Source organism: Triturus cristatus, chromosome 10 (assembly GCF_964204655.1).
Source record: "Triturus cristatus chromosome 10, aTriCri1.1, whole genome shotgun sequence".
NCBI lineage: Eukaryota > Metazoa > Chordata > Amphibia > Caudata > Salamandridae > Triturus > Triturus cristatus.
This window is the reverse complement of record NC_140593.1, coordinates 665,062,099-665,076,881: the sequence shown is the minus strand read 5'-3', so window position 1 is coordinate 665,076,881 and position 14,783 is coordinate 665,062,099.

Below are 14,783 nucleotides of genomic sequence, written 5' to 3'. Positions count from 1 at the left end.
ATGTGAATTGTAGTTCAAAGAGGCAACATTTGAAAACGGACCATTTTTTTCGTTTCTGAAGCATGTCGTAAGGGGGGGTGGTTATCTCTTTCACCAAAAAATGGGCGTTTTTGATTGAACAATAAAGGCCTCCAAATGGTATTTTATTCACTTCCAGTGGAGTAGAAACACTTTTTAAGGCCGCAGAGTGAGTAAATTGGCCATTTTCATTCACTTTTACCCATTCCAAAAATCTTGTGTTTAAGACCCCTGGACGCATGAAAATCACTTTAAACATATCATTTTATCTCTAAAAGTGATAATCCACATACAAATGTGAATTGTAGTTCAAAGAGGCAACATTTGAAAATGAACCATTTTTTTTGTTTCTGAAGCATGTCGTAAGGGGGGGTGGTTATCTCTTTCATCAAAAATCGGGCATTTTTGATTGAACAATAAAGGCCTACAAATGTTATTTAATTCACTTTCTGGGGTGGAGAAAAACTTTTTAAGGCCTCAGAGTGAATAAATTGGCCATTTTCATTCAAGTTTTCCCATTCCTCAAATCTTGTGTTTAGGGCCCGGGGAAGCTTGAAAATCACTTCAAACATCTAATTTTATCTCTAAAAGTGATTATCCACGTACAAATGTGAATTGTAGTTCAAAGACGCAACATTTGAAAATGGACCATTTTTTTTATTTCTGAAGCATGTCGTCGTGGGGGGTGGTTATCTCTTTCGTCAAAAATCTGGCGTTTTTGCTTGAACAATAAAGACCTCCAAATGTTATTTTATGCACTTGCCGTGGAGTAGAAACACTTTTTAAGGCCGCAGTGTGAGTAAATTGCCCATTTTCATTCACTTTTACCCATTCCTCAAATCTTGTGTTTAAGGCGCCTGGAAGCATGAAAATCACTTTAAACATCTCATTTTTTCTTTAAAAGTGATTTTCCACGTACAAATGTGAATTGTAGTTCAATGAGGCAACATTTGAAAACCAACCATTTTTTTCGTTTCTGAAGCATGTCGTAAGGGGGGTGGTTATCTCTTTCACCAATCAATGGGCGTTTTTGATTGAACAATAAAGGCCTCCAAATGTTATTTTATTCACTTCCCGTGGAGTAGAAACACTTTTTAAGGCCGCAGAGTGAGTAAATTGGCCATTTTCATTCACTTTTACCCATTTCTCAAATCTTGTGTTTAGGGCCCCTGGAAGCTTGAAAATCACTTTAAACATCTAATCTTATATCTAAAAGTGATTTTCCACGTACAAATGTGAATTGTAGTTCAAAGACGCAACATTTGAAAATGGACCATTTTTTTCGTTTCTGAAGCATGTCGTAAGGGGGGGTGGTTATCTCTCATCAAAAATCTGGCGTTTTTCATTGAACAATAAAGGCCTCCAAATGTTATTTAATTCACTTCCCTTGGAGGAGAAACACTTTTTAAGGCCTCAGAATGAGTAAATTGGCCATTTTCATTCACTTTTACCCATTCTTCAAATCTTGTGTTTAAGGCCCCTGGAAGCATGAAAATCACTTTAAACATCTCATTTTATCTTTAAAAGTGATTTTCCACATACAAATGTGAATTGTAGTTCAAAGAGGCAACATTTGAAAATGGACCATTTTTTTCGTTTCTGAAGCATGTCGTAAGGGGGGGTGGTTATCTCTTTCATCAAAAATCTGGCGTTTTTGATTGAACAATAAAGGCCTCCAAATGTTATTTAATTCACTTCCCGTGGAGGAGAAACACTTTTTAAGGCCTCAGAATGAGTAAATTGGCCATTTTCATTCACTTTTACCCATTCCTCAAATCTTGTGTTTAAGGCCCCTGGAAGCATGAAAATCACTTTAAACATCTCATTCTTTCTTTAAAAGTGATTTTCCACGTACAAATGTGAATTGTAGTTCACAGAGGCGACATTTGAAAACTGACCATTTTTTTCGTTTCTGAAGCATGTCGTAAGGGGGGGTGGTTATCTCTTTCACCAAAAAATGGGCGTTTTTGATTGAACAATAAAGGCCTCCAAATGGTATTTTATTCACTTCCAGTGGAGTAGAAACACTTTTTAAGGCCGCAGAGTGAGTAAATTGGCCATTTTCATTCACTTTTACCCATTCCAAAAATCTTGTGTTTAAGACCCCTGGACGCATGAAAATCACTTTAAACATATCATTTTATCTCTAAAAGTGATAATCCACATACAAATGTGAATTGTAGTTCAAAGAGGCAACATATGAAAATGAACCATTTTTTTTGTTTCTGAAGCATGTCGTAAGGGGGGGTGGTTATCTCTTTCATCAACAATCGGGCATTTTTGATTGAACAATAAAGGCCTACAAATGTTATTTAATTCACTTTCTTGGGTGGAGAAAAACTTTTTAAGGCCTCAGAGTGAATAAATTGGCCATTTTCATTCAAGTTTTCCCATTCCTCAAATCTTGTGTTTAGGGCCCGGGGAAGCTTGAAAATCACTTCAAACATCTAATTTTATCTCTAAAAGTGATTATCCACGTACAAATGTGAATTGTAGTTCAAAGAGGCAACATTTGAAAACGGACCATTTTTTTCGTTTCTGAAGCATGTGGTAAGGGGGGGTGGTTATCTCTTTCACCAAAAAATGGGCGTTTTTGATTGAACAATAAAGGCCTCCAAATGTTATTTTATTCAATTCCAGTGGAGTAGAAACACTTTTTAAGGCCGCAGAGTGAGTAAATTGGCCATTTTCATTCACTTTTACCCATTCCAAAAATCTTGTGTTTAAGACCCCTGGACGCATGAAAATCACTTTAAACATATCATTTTATCTCTAAAAGTGATAATCCACATACAAATGTGAATTGTAGTTCAAAGATGCAACATTTGAAAATGAACCATTAATTTCGTTTCTGAAGCATGTCGTAAGGGGGGGTGGTTATCTCTTTCATCAAAAATCTGGCGTTTTTGATTGAACAATAAAGGCCTTCAAATGTTATTTAATTCACTTCCCGTGGAGGAGAAACACTTTTTAAGGCCTCAGAATGAGTAAATTGGCCATTTTCATTCACTTTTACCCATTCCTCAAATCTTGTGTTTAAGGCCCCTGGAAGCATGAAAATCACTTTAAACATCTCATTTTATCTTTAAAAGTGATTTTCCACATACAAATGTGAATTGTAGTTCAAAGAGGCAACATTTGAAAATGGACCATTTTTTTCGTTTCTGAAGCATGTCGTAAGGGGGGGTGGTTATCTCTTTCATCAAAAATCTGGCGTTTTTGATTGAACAATAAAGGCCTCCAAATGTTATTTAATTCACTTCCCGTGGAGGAGAAACACTTTTTAAGGCCTCAGAATGAGTAAATTGGCCATTTTCATTCACTTTTACCCATTCCTCAAATCTTGTGTTTAAGGCCCCTGGAAGCATGAAAATCACTTTAAACATCTCATTCTTTCTTTAAAAGTGATTTTCCACGTACAAATGTGAATTGTAGTTCACAGAGGCGACATTTGAAAACTGACCATTTTTTTCGTTTCTGAAGCATGTCGTAAGGGGGGGTGGTTATCTCTTTCACCAAAAAATGGGCGTTTTTGATTGAACAATAAAGGCCTCCAAATGGTATTTTATTCACTTCCAGTGGAGTAGAAACACTTTTTAAGGCCGCAGAGTGAGTAAATTGGCCATTTTCATTCACTTTTACCCATTCCAAAAATCTTGTGTTTAAGACCCCTGGACGCATGAAAATCACTTTAAACATATCATTTTATCTCTAAAAGTGATAATCCACATACAAATGTGAATTGTAGTTCAAAGAGGCAACATTTGAAAATGAACCATTTTTTTTGTTTCTGAAGCATGTCGTAAGGGGGGGTGGTTATCTCTTTCATCAACAATCGGGCATTTTTGATTGAACAATAAAGGCCTACAAATGTTATTTAATTCACTTTCTTGGGTGGAGAAAAACTTTTTAAGGCCTCAGAGTGAATAAATTGGCCATTTTCATTCAAGTTTTCCCATTCCTCAAATCTTGTGTTTAGGGCCCGGGGAAGCTTGAAAATCACTTCAAACATCTAATTTTATCTCTAAAAGTGATTATCCACGTACAAATGTGAATTGTAGTTCAAAGACGCAACATTTGAAAATGGACCATTTTTTTTATTTCTGAAGCATGTCGTCGGGGGGGGGGTGGTTATCTCTTTCTTCAAAAATCTGGCGTTTTCGCTTGAACAATAAAGACCTCCAAATGTTATTTTATGCACTTGCCGTGGAGTAGAAACACTTTTTAAGGCCGCAGAGTGAGTAAATTGCCCATTTTCATTCACTTTTACCCATTCCTCAAATCTTGTGTTTAAGGCGCCTGGAAGCATGAAAATCACTTTAAACATCTCATTTTTTCTTTAAAAGTGATTTTCCATGTACAAATGTGAATTGTAGTTCAATGAGGCAACATTTGAAAACCAACCATTTTTTTCGTTTCTGAAGCATGTCGTAAGGGGGGGTGGTTATCTCTTTCACCAAACAATGGGCGTTTTTGATTGAACAATAAAGGCCTCCAAATGTTATTTTATTCACTTCCCGTGGAGTAGAAACACTTTTTAAGGCCGCAGAGTGAGTAAATTGGCCATTTCCATTCACTTTTACCCATTCCTCAAATCTTGTGTTTAAGGCCCCTGGAAGCATGAAAATCACTTTAAACAGATAATTTTATCTTTAAAAGTGATTTTCCACGTACAAATGTGAATTGTAGTTCAAAGAGGCAACATTTGAAAACGGACCATTTTTTTTGTTTCTGAAGCATGTCGTAAGGGGGATGGTTATCTCTTTCATCAAAAATCGGGCATTTTTGATTGAACAATAAAGGCCTACAAATGTTATTTAATTCACTTTCTGGGGTGGAGAAAAACTTTTTAAGGCCTCAGAGTGAATAAATTGGCCATTTTCATTCAAGTTTTCCCATTCCTCAAATCTTGTGTTTAGGGCCCGGGGAAGCTTGAAAATCACTTCAAACATCTAATTTTATCTCTAAAAGTGATTATCCACGTACAAATGTGAATTGTAGTTCAAAGACGCAACATTTGAAAATGGACCATTTTTTTTATTTCTGAAGCATGTCGTCGGGGGGGGGGTGGTTATCTCTTTCGTCAAAAATCTGGCGTTTTCGCTTGAACAATAAAGACCTCCAAATGTTATTTTATGCACTTGCCGTGGAGTAGAAACACTTTTTAAGGCCGCAGAGTGAGTAAATTGCCCATTTTCATTCACTTTTACCCATTCCTCAAATCTTGTGTTTAAGGCGCCTGGAAGCATGAAAATCACTTTAAACATCTCATTTTTTCTTTAAAAGTGATTTTCCACGTACAAATGTGAATTGTAGTTCAATGAGGCAACATTTGAAAACCAACCATTTTTTTCGTTTCTGAAGCATGTCGTAAGGGGGGGTGGTTATCTCTTTCACCAAACAATGGGCGTTTTTGATTGAACAATAAAGGCCTCCAAATGTTATTTTATTCACTTCCCGTGGAGTAGAAACACTTTTTAAGGCCGCAGAGTGAGTAAATTGGCCATTTTCATTCACTTTTACCCATTTCTCAAATCTTGTATTTAGGGCCCCTGGAAGCTTGAAAATCACTTTAAACATCTAATCTTATATCTAAAAGTGATTTTCCACGTACAAATGTGAATTGTAGTTCAAAGACGCAACATTTGAAAATGGACCATTTTTTTCGTTTCTGAAGCATGTCGTAAGGGGGGGTGGTTATCTCTTTCATCAAAAATCTGGTGTTTTTCATTGAACAATAAAGGCCTCCAATGTTATTTAATTCACTTCCCTTGGAGGAGAAACACTTTTTAAAGCCTCAGAATGAGTAAATTGGCCATTTCCATTCACTTTTACCCATTCCTCAAATCTTGTGTTTAAGGCCCCTGGAAGCATGAAAATCACTTTAAACAGATAATTTTATCTTTAAAAGTGATTTTCCACGTACAAATGTGAATTGTAGTTCAAAGAGGCAACATTTGAAAACGGACCATTTTTTTCGTTTCTGAAGCATGTCATAAGGGGGGTGGTTATCTCTTTCATCAAAAATCGGGCATTTTTGATTGAACAATAAAGGCCTACAAATGTTATTTAATTCACTTTCTGGGGTGGAGAAAAACTTTTTAAGGCCTCAGAGTGAATAAATTGGCCATTTTCATTCAAGTTTTCCCATTCCTCAAATCTTGTGTTTAGGGCCCGGGGAAGCTTGAAAATCACTTCAAACATCTCATTTTATCTCTAAAAGTGATTATCCACGTACAAATATGAATTGTAGTTCAAAGACGCAACATTTGAAAATGGACCATTTTTTTTATTTCTGAAGCATGTCGTCGGGGGGGTGGTTATCTCTTTCGTCAAAAATCTGGCGTTTTCGCTTGAACAATAAAGACCTCCAAATGTTATTTTATGCACTTGCCGTGGAGTAGAAACACTTTTTAAGGCCGCAGAGTGAGTAAATTGCCCATTTTCATTCACTTTTACCCATTCCAAAAATCTTGTGTTTAAGACCCCTGGACGCATGAACATCACTTTAAACATATCATTTTATCTCTAAAAGTGATAATCCACATACAAATGTGAATTGTAGTTCAAAGATGCAACATTTGAAAATGAACCATTTTTTTCGTTTCTGAAGCATGTCGTAAGGGGGGGTGGTTATCTCTTTCATCAAAAATCTGGTGTTTTTGATTGAACAATAAAGGCCTCCAAATGTTATTTAATTCACTTCCCGTGGAGGAGAAACACTTTTTAAGGCCTCAGAATGAGTAAATTGGCCATTTCCATTCACTTTTACCCATTCCTCAAATCTTGTGTTTAAGGCCCCTGGAAGCATGAAAATCACTTTAAACATATAATTTTATCTTTGAAAGTGATTTTCCACATACAAATGTGAATTGTAGTTCAAAGAGGCAACATTTGAAAACGGACCATTTTTTTCGTTTCTGAAGCATGTCGTAAGGGGGGGTGGTTATCTCTTTCACCAAAAAATGGGCGTTTTTGATTGAACAATAAAGGCCTCCAAATGTTATTTTATTCAATTCCAGTGGAGTAGAAACACTTTTTAAGGCCGCAGAGTGAGTAAATTGGCCATTTTCATTCACTTTTACCCATTCCAAAAATCTTGTGTTTAAGACCCCTGGACGCATGAAAATCACTTTAAACATATCATTTTATCTCTAAAAGTGATAATCCACATACAAATGTGAATTGTAGTTCAAAGATGCAACATTTGAAAATGAACCATTAATTTCGTTTCTGAAGCATGTCGTAAGGGGGGGTGGTTATCTCTTTCATCAAAAATCTGGCGTTTTTGATTGAACAATAAAGGCCTCCAAATGTTATTTAATTCACTTCCCGTGGAGGAGAAACACTTTTTAAGGCCTCAGAATGAGTAAATTGGCCATTTTCATTCACTTTTACCCATTCCTCAAATCTTGTGTTTAAGGCCCCTGGAAGCATGAAAATCACTTTAAACATCTCATTTTATCTTTAAAAGTGATTTTCCACATACAAATGTGAATTGTAGTTCAAAGAGGCAACATTTGAAAATGGACCATTTTTTTCGTTTCTGAAGCATGTCGTAAGGGGGGGTGGTTATCATTTTCATCAAAAATCGGGCGTTTTTGATTGAACAATAAAGGCCTACAAATGTTATTTAATTCGCTTCCCGTGGAGTAGAAATACTTTTTAAGGCCGCAGAGTGAGTAAATTGGCCATTTTCATTCACTTTTACCCATTCCTCAAATCTTGTGTTTAAGGCCCCTGGAAGCATGAAAATCACTTTAAACATCTCATTCTTTCTTTAAAAGTGATTTTCCACGTACAAATGTGAATTGTAGTTCAAAGAGGCAACATTTGAAAACGGACCATTTTTTTCGTTTCTGAAGCATGTCGTAAGGGGGGGTGGTTATCTCTTTCACCAAAAAATGGGCGTTTTTGATTGAACAATAAAGGCCTCCAAATGGTATTTTATTCACTTCCAGTGGAGTAGAAACACTTTTTAAGGCCGCAGAGTGAGTAAATTGGCCATTTTCATTCACTTTTACCCATTCCAAAAATCTTGTGTTTAAGACCCCTGGACGCATGAAAATCACTTTAAACATATCATTTTATCTCTAAAAGTGATAATCCACATACAAATGTGAATTGTAGTTCAAAGAGGCAACATTTGAAAATGAACCATTTTTTTTGTTTCTGAAGCATGTCGTAAGGGGGGGTGGTTATCTCTTTCATCAAAAATCGGGCATTTTTGATTGAACAATAAAGGCCTACAAATGTTATTTAATTCACTTTCTGGGGTGGAGAAAAACTTTTTAAGGCCTCAGAGTGAATAAATTGGCCATTTTCATTCAAGTTTTCCCATTCCTCAAATCTTGTGTTTAGGGCCCGGGGAAGCTTGAAAATCACTTCAAACATCTAATTTTATCTCTAAAAGTGATTATCCACGTACAAATGTGAATTGTAGTTCAAAGACGCAACATTTGAAAATGGACCATTTTTTTTATTTCTGAAGCATGTCGTCGTGGGGGGTGGTTATCTCTTTCGTCAAAAATCTGGCGTTTTTGCTTGAACAATAAAGACCTCCAAATGTTATTTTATGCACTTGCCGTGGAGTAGAAACACTTTTTAAGGCCGCAGTGTGAGTAAATTGCCCATTTTCATTCACTTTTACCCATTCCTCAAATCTTGTGTTTAAGGCGCCTGGAAGCATGAAAATCACTTTAAACATCTCATTTTTTCTTTAAAAGTGATTTTCCACGTACAAATGTGAATTGTAGTTCAATGAGGCAACATTTGAAAACCAACCATTTTTTTCGTTTCTGAAGCATGTCGTAAGGGGGGTGGTTATCTCTTTCACCAATCAATGGGCGTTTTTGATTGAACAATAAAGGCCTCCAAATGTTATTTTATTCACTTCCCGTGGAGTAGAAACACTTTTTAAGGCCGCAGAGTGAGTAAATTGGCCATTTTCATTCACTTTTACCCATTTCTCAAATCTTGTGTTTAGGGCCCCTGGAAGCTTGAAAATCACTTTAAACATCTAATCTTATATCTAAAAGTGATTTTCCACGTACAAATGTGAATTGTAGTTCAAAGACGCAACATTTGAAAATGGACCATTTTTTTCGTTTCTGAAGCATGTCGTAAGGGGGGGTGGTTATCTCTCATCAAAAATCTGGCGTTTTTCATTGAACAATAAAGGCCTCCAAATGTTATTTAATTCACTTCCCTTGGAGGAGAAACACTTTTTAAGGCCTCAGAATGAGTAAATTGGCCATTTTCATTCACTTTTACCCATTCTTCAAATCTTGTGTTTAAGGCCCCTGGAAGCATGAAAATCACTTTAAACATCTCATTTTATCTTTAAAAGTGATTTTCCACATACAAATGTGAATTGTAGTTCAAAGAGGCAACATTTGAAAATGGACCATTTTTTTCGTTTCTGAAGCATGTCGTAAGGGGGGGTGGTTATCTCTTTCATCAAAAATCTGGCGTTTTTGATTGAACAATAAAGGCCTCCAAATGTTATTTAATTCACTTCCCGTGGAGGAGAAACACTTTTTAAGGCCTCAGAATGAGTAAATTGGCCATTTTCATTCACTTTTACCCATTCCTCAAATCTTGTGTTTAAGGCCCCTGGAAGCATGAAAATCACTTTAAACATCTCATTCTTTCTTTAAAAGTGATTTTCCACGTACAAATGTGAATTGTAGTTCACAGAGGCGACATTTGAAAACTGACCATTTTTTTCGTTTCTGAAGCATGTCGTAAGGGGGGGTGGTTATCTCTTTCACCAAAAAATGGGCGTTTTTGATTGAACAATAAAGGCCTCCAAATGGTATTTTATTCACTTCCAGTGGAGTAGAAACACTTTTTAAGGCCGCAGAGTGAGTAAATTGGCCATTTTCATTCACTTTTACCCATTCCAAAAATCTTGTGTTTAAGACCCCTGGACGCATGAAAATCACTTTAAACATATCATTTTATCTCTAAAAGTGATAATCCACATACAAATGTGAATTGTAGTTCAAAGAGGCAACATATGAAAATGAACCATTTTTTTTGTTTCTGAAGCATGTCGTAAGGGGGGGTGGTTATCTCTTTCATCAACAATCGGGCATTTTTGATTGAACAATAAAGGCCTACAAATGTTATTTAATTCACTTTCTTGGGTGGAGAAAAACTTTTTAAGGCCTCAGAGTGAATAAATTGGCCATTTTCATTCAAGTTTTCCCATTCCTCAAATCTTGTGTTTAGGGCCCGGGGAAGCTTGAAAATCACTTCAAACATCTAATTTTATCTCTAAAAGTGATTATCCACGTACAAATGTGAATTGTAGTTCAAAGAGGCAACATTTGAAAACGGACCATTTTTTTCGTTTCTGAAGCATGTGGTAAGGGGGGGTGGTTATCTCTTTCACCAAAAAATGGGCGTTTTTGATTGAACAATAAAGGCCTCCAAATGTTATTTTATTCAATTCCAGTGGAGTAGAAACACTTTTTAAGGCCGCAGAGTGAGTAAATTGGCCATTTTCATTCACTTTTACCCATTCCAAAAATCTTGTGTTTAAGACCCCTGGACGCATGAAAATCACTTTAAACATATCATTTTATCTCTAAAAGTGATAATCCACATACAAATGTGAATTGTAGTTCAAAGATGCAACATTTGAAAATGAACCATTAATTTCGTTTCTGAAGCATGTCGTAAGGGGGGGTGGTTATCTCTTTCATCAAAAATCTGGCGTTTTTGATTGAACAATAAAGGCCTTCAAATGTTATTTAATTCACTTCCCGTGGAGGAGAAACACTTTTTAAGGCCTCAGAATGAGTAAATTGGCCATTTTCATTAGGCCTGGGCAAAAATTTCGTTCCGTTCGCGGAAATTGCGATATTTTGACATTTTTGCGTTCCGCGGAGAGCGCGAAGATGTCAAAAATTCCGGTTTCCGCAGCTTGGCGATAATTTGTTTCTTGCTCGCGCTGTAAAATGATACATTCTCGCGCGCGCGCGATCGCCTTACCTGATTCCCTGCGTTCGCCGACAAGTTTTCTTGATCCGGTCGCGTTCTCCATGAGATGTTGTATTGTTTTTAGCCATTTGCGCTGTCTCGCGACAGTTCGCGCCCGCAGTGACGTCATGCGTCGCGCGATCACGTCTTTCTTCTCGCGATCATGCACCGCGAGAACAACTCAAAACAAGATGGCCGCGCCCGCAAGCAGCCACATGGGTAAGTTGGCGACCCGCAACCATGCAGAAAATCGCGCGAACATGCCGGAAAAAACCTTCCGCATCTTCGCGATATTTCTGCTTGTTTGCGATAATTTTAAACATTCTCGCGATAATTTGCGAAGGTTAATTCCGCAAATTCCGCCCACCCCTAATTTTCATTCACTTTTACCCATTCCTCAAATCTTGTGTTTAAGGCCCCTGGAAGCATGAAAATCACTTTAAACATCTCATTTTATCTTTAAAAGTGATTTTCCACATACAAATGTGAATTGTAGTTCAAAGAGGCAACATTTGAAAATGGACCATTTTTTTCGTTTCTGAAGCATGTCGTAAGGGGGGGTGGTTATCTCTTTCATCAAAAATCTGGCGTTTTTGATTGAACAATAAAGGCCTCCAAATGTTATTTAATTCACTTCCCGTGGAGGAGAAACACTTTTTAAGGCCTCAGAATGAGTAAATTGGCCATTTTCATTCACTTTTACCCATTCCTCAAATCTTGTGTTTAAGGCCCCTGGAAGCATGAAAATCACTTTAAACATCTCATTCTTTCTTTAAAAGTGATTTTCCACGTACAAATGTGAATTGTAGTTCACAGAGGCGACATTTGAAAACTGACCATTTTTTTCGTTTCTGAAGCATGTCGTAAGGGGGGGTGGTTATCTCTTTCACCAAAAAATGGGCGTTTTTGATTGAACAATAAAGGCCTCCAAATGGTATTTTATTCACTTCCAGTGGAGTAGAAACACTTTTTAAGGCCGCAGAGTGAGTAAATTGGCCATTTTCATTCACTTTTACCCATTCCAAAAATCTTGTGTTTAAGACCCCTGGACGCATGAAAATCACTTTAAACATATCATTTTATCTCTAAAAGTGATAATCCACATACAAATGTGAATTGTAGTTCAAAGAGGCAACATTTGAAAATGAACCATTTTTTTTGTTTCTGAAGCATGTCGTAAGGGGGGGTGGTTATCTCTTTCATCAACAATCGGGCATTTTTGATTGAACAATAAAGGCCTACAAATGTTATTTAATTCACTTTCTTGGGTGGAGAAAAACTTTTTAAGGCCTCAGAGTGAATAAATTGGCCATTTTCATTCAAGTTTTCCCATTCCTCAAATCTTGTGTTTAGGGCCCGGGGAAGCTTGAAAATCACTTCAAACATCTAATTTTATCTCTAAAAGTGATTATCCACGTACAAATGTGAATTGTAGTTCAAAGACGCAACATTTGAAAATGGACCATTTTTTTTATTTCTGAAGCGTGTCGTCGGGGGGGGGTGGTTATCTCTTTCTTCAAAAATCTGGCGTTTTCGCTTGAACAATAAAGACCTCCAAATGTTATTTTATGCACTTGCCGTGGAGTAGAAACACTTTTTAAGGCCGCAGAGTGAGTAAATTGCCCATTTTCATTCACTTTTACCCATTCCTCAAATCTTGTGTTTAAGGCGCCTGGAAGCATGAAAATCACTTTAAACATCTCATTTTTTCTTTAAAAGTGATTTTCCATGTACAAATGTGAATTGTAGTTCAATGAGGCAACATTTGAAAACCAACCATTTTTTTCGTTTCTGAAGCATGTCGTAAGGGGGGGTGGTTATCTCTTTCACCAAACAATGGGCGTTTTTGATTGAACAATAAAGGCCTCCAAATGTTATTTTATTCACTTCCCGTGGAGTAGAAACACTTTTTAAGGCCGCAGAGTGAGTAAATTGGCCATTTCCATTCACTTTTACCCATTCCTCAAATCTTGTGTTTAAGGCCCCTGGAAGCATGAAAATCACTTTAAACAGATAATTTTATCTTTAAAAGTGATTTTCCACGTACAAATGTGAATTGTAGTTCAAAGAGGCAACATTTGAAAACGGACCATTTTTTTTGTTTCTGAAGCATGTCGTAAGGGGGATGGTTATCTCTTTCATCAAAAATCGGGCATTTTTGATTGAACAATAAAGGCCTACAAATGTTATTTAATTCACTTTCTGGGGTGGAGAAAAACTTTTTAAGGCCTCAGAGTGAATAAATTGGCCATTTTCATTCAAGTTTTCCCATTCCTCAAATCTTGTGTTTAGGGCCCGGGGAAGCTTGAAAATCACTTCAAACATCTAATTTTATCTCTAAAAGTGATTATCCACGTACAAATGTGAATTGTAGTTCAAAGACGCAACATTTGAAAATGGACCATTTTTTTTATTTCTGAAGCATGTCGTCGGGGGGGTGGTTATCTCTTTCGTAAAAAATCTGGCGTTTTCGCTTGAACAATAAAGACCTCCAAATGTTATTTTATGCACTTGCCGTGGAGTAGAAACACTTTTTAAGGCCGCAGAGTGAGTAAATTGCCCATTTTCATTCACTTTTACCCATTCCAAAAATCTTGTGTTTAAGACCCCTGGACGCATGAACATCACTTTAAACATATCATTTTATCTCTAAAAGTGATAATCCACATACAAATGTGAATTGTAGTTCAAAGATGCAACATTTGAAAATGAACCATTTTTTTCGTTTCTGAAGCATGTCGTAAGGGGGGGTGGTTATCTCTTTCATCAAAAATCTGGCGTTTTTGATTGAACAATAAAGGCCTCCAAATGTTATTTAATTCACTTCCCGTGGAGGAGAAACACTTTTTAAGGCCTCAGAATGAGTAAATTGGCCATTTCCATTCACTTTTACCCATTCCTCAAATCTTGTGTTTAAGGCCCCTGGAAGCATGAAAATCACTTTAAACATATAATTTTATCTTTAAAAGTGATTTTCAACGTACAAATGTGAATTGTAGTTCAAAGAGGCAACATTTGAAAACAGACCATTTTTTTCGTTTATGAAGCATGTCGTAAGGGGTGGTGGTTATCTCTTTCACCAAAAAATTGGCATTTTTGATTGAACAATAAAGGCCTCCAAATGTTATTTTATTCACTTCCAGTGGAGTAGAAACACTTTTTAAGGCCGCAGAGTGAGTAAATTGGCCATTTTCATTCACTTTTACCCATTCCAAAAATCTTGTGTTTAAGACCCCTGGACGCATGAAAATCACTTTAAACATATCATTTTATCTCTAAAAGTGATAATCCACATACAAATGTGAATTGTAGTTCAAAGATGCAACATTTGTAAATGAACCATTATTTTCGTTGCTGAAGCATGTCGTAAGGGGGGGTGGTTATCTCTTTCATCAAAAATCTGGCGTTTTTGATTGAACAATAAAGGCCTTCAAATGTTATTTAATTCACTTCCGGTGGAGGAGAAACACTTTTTAAGGCCTCAGAATGAGTAAATTGGCCATTTTCATTCACTTTTACCCATTCCTCAAATCTTGTGTTTAAGGCCCCTGGAAGCATGAAAATCACTTTAAACATCTCATTTTATCTTTAAAAGTGATTTTCCACATACAAATGTGAATTGTAGTTGAAAGAGGCAACATTTGAAAATGGACCATTTTTTTCGTTTCTGAAGCATGTCGTAAGGGGGGGTGGTTATCTTTTTCATCAAAAATCGGGCGTTTTTGATTGAACAATAAAGGCCTACAAATGTTATTTAATTCGCTTCCCGTGGAGTA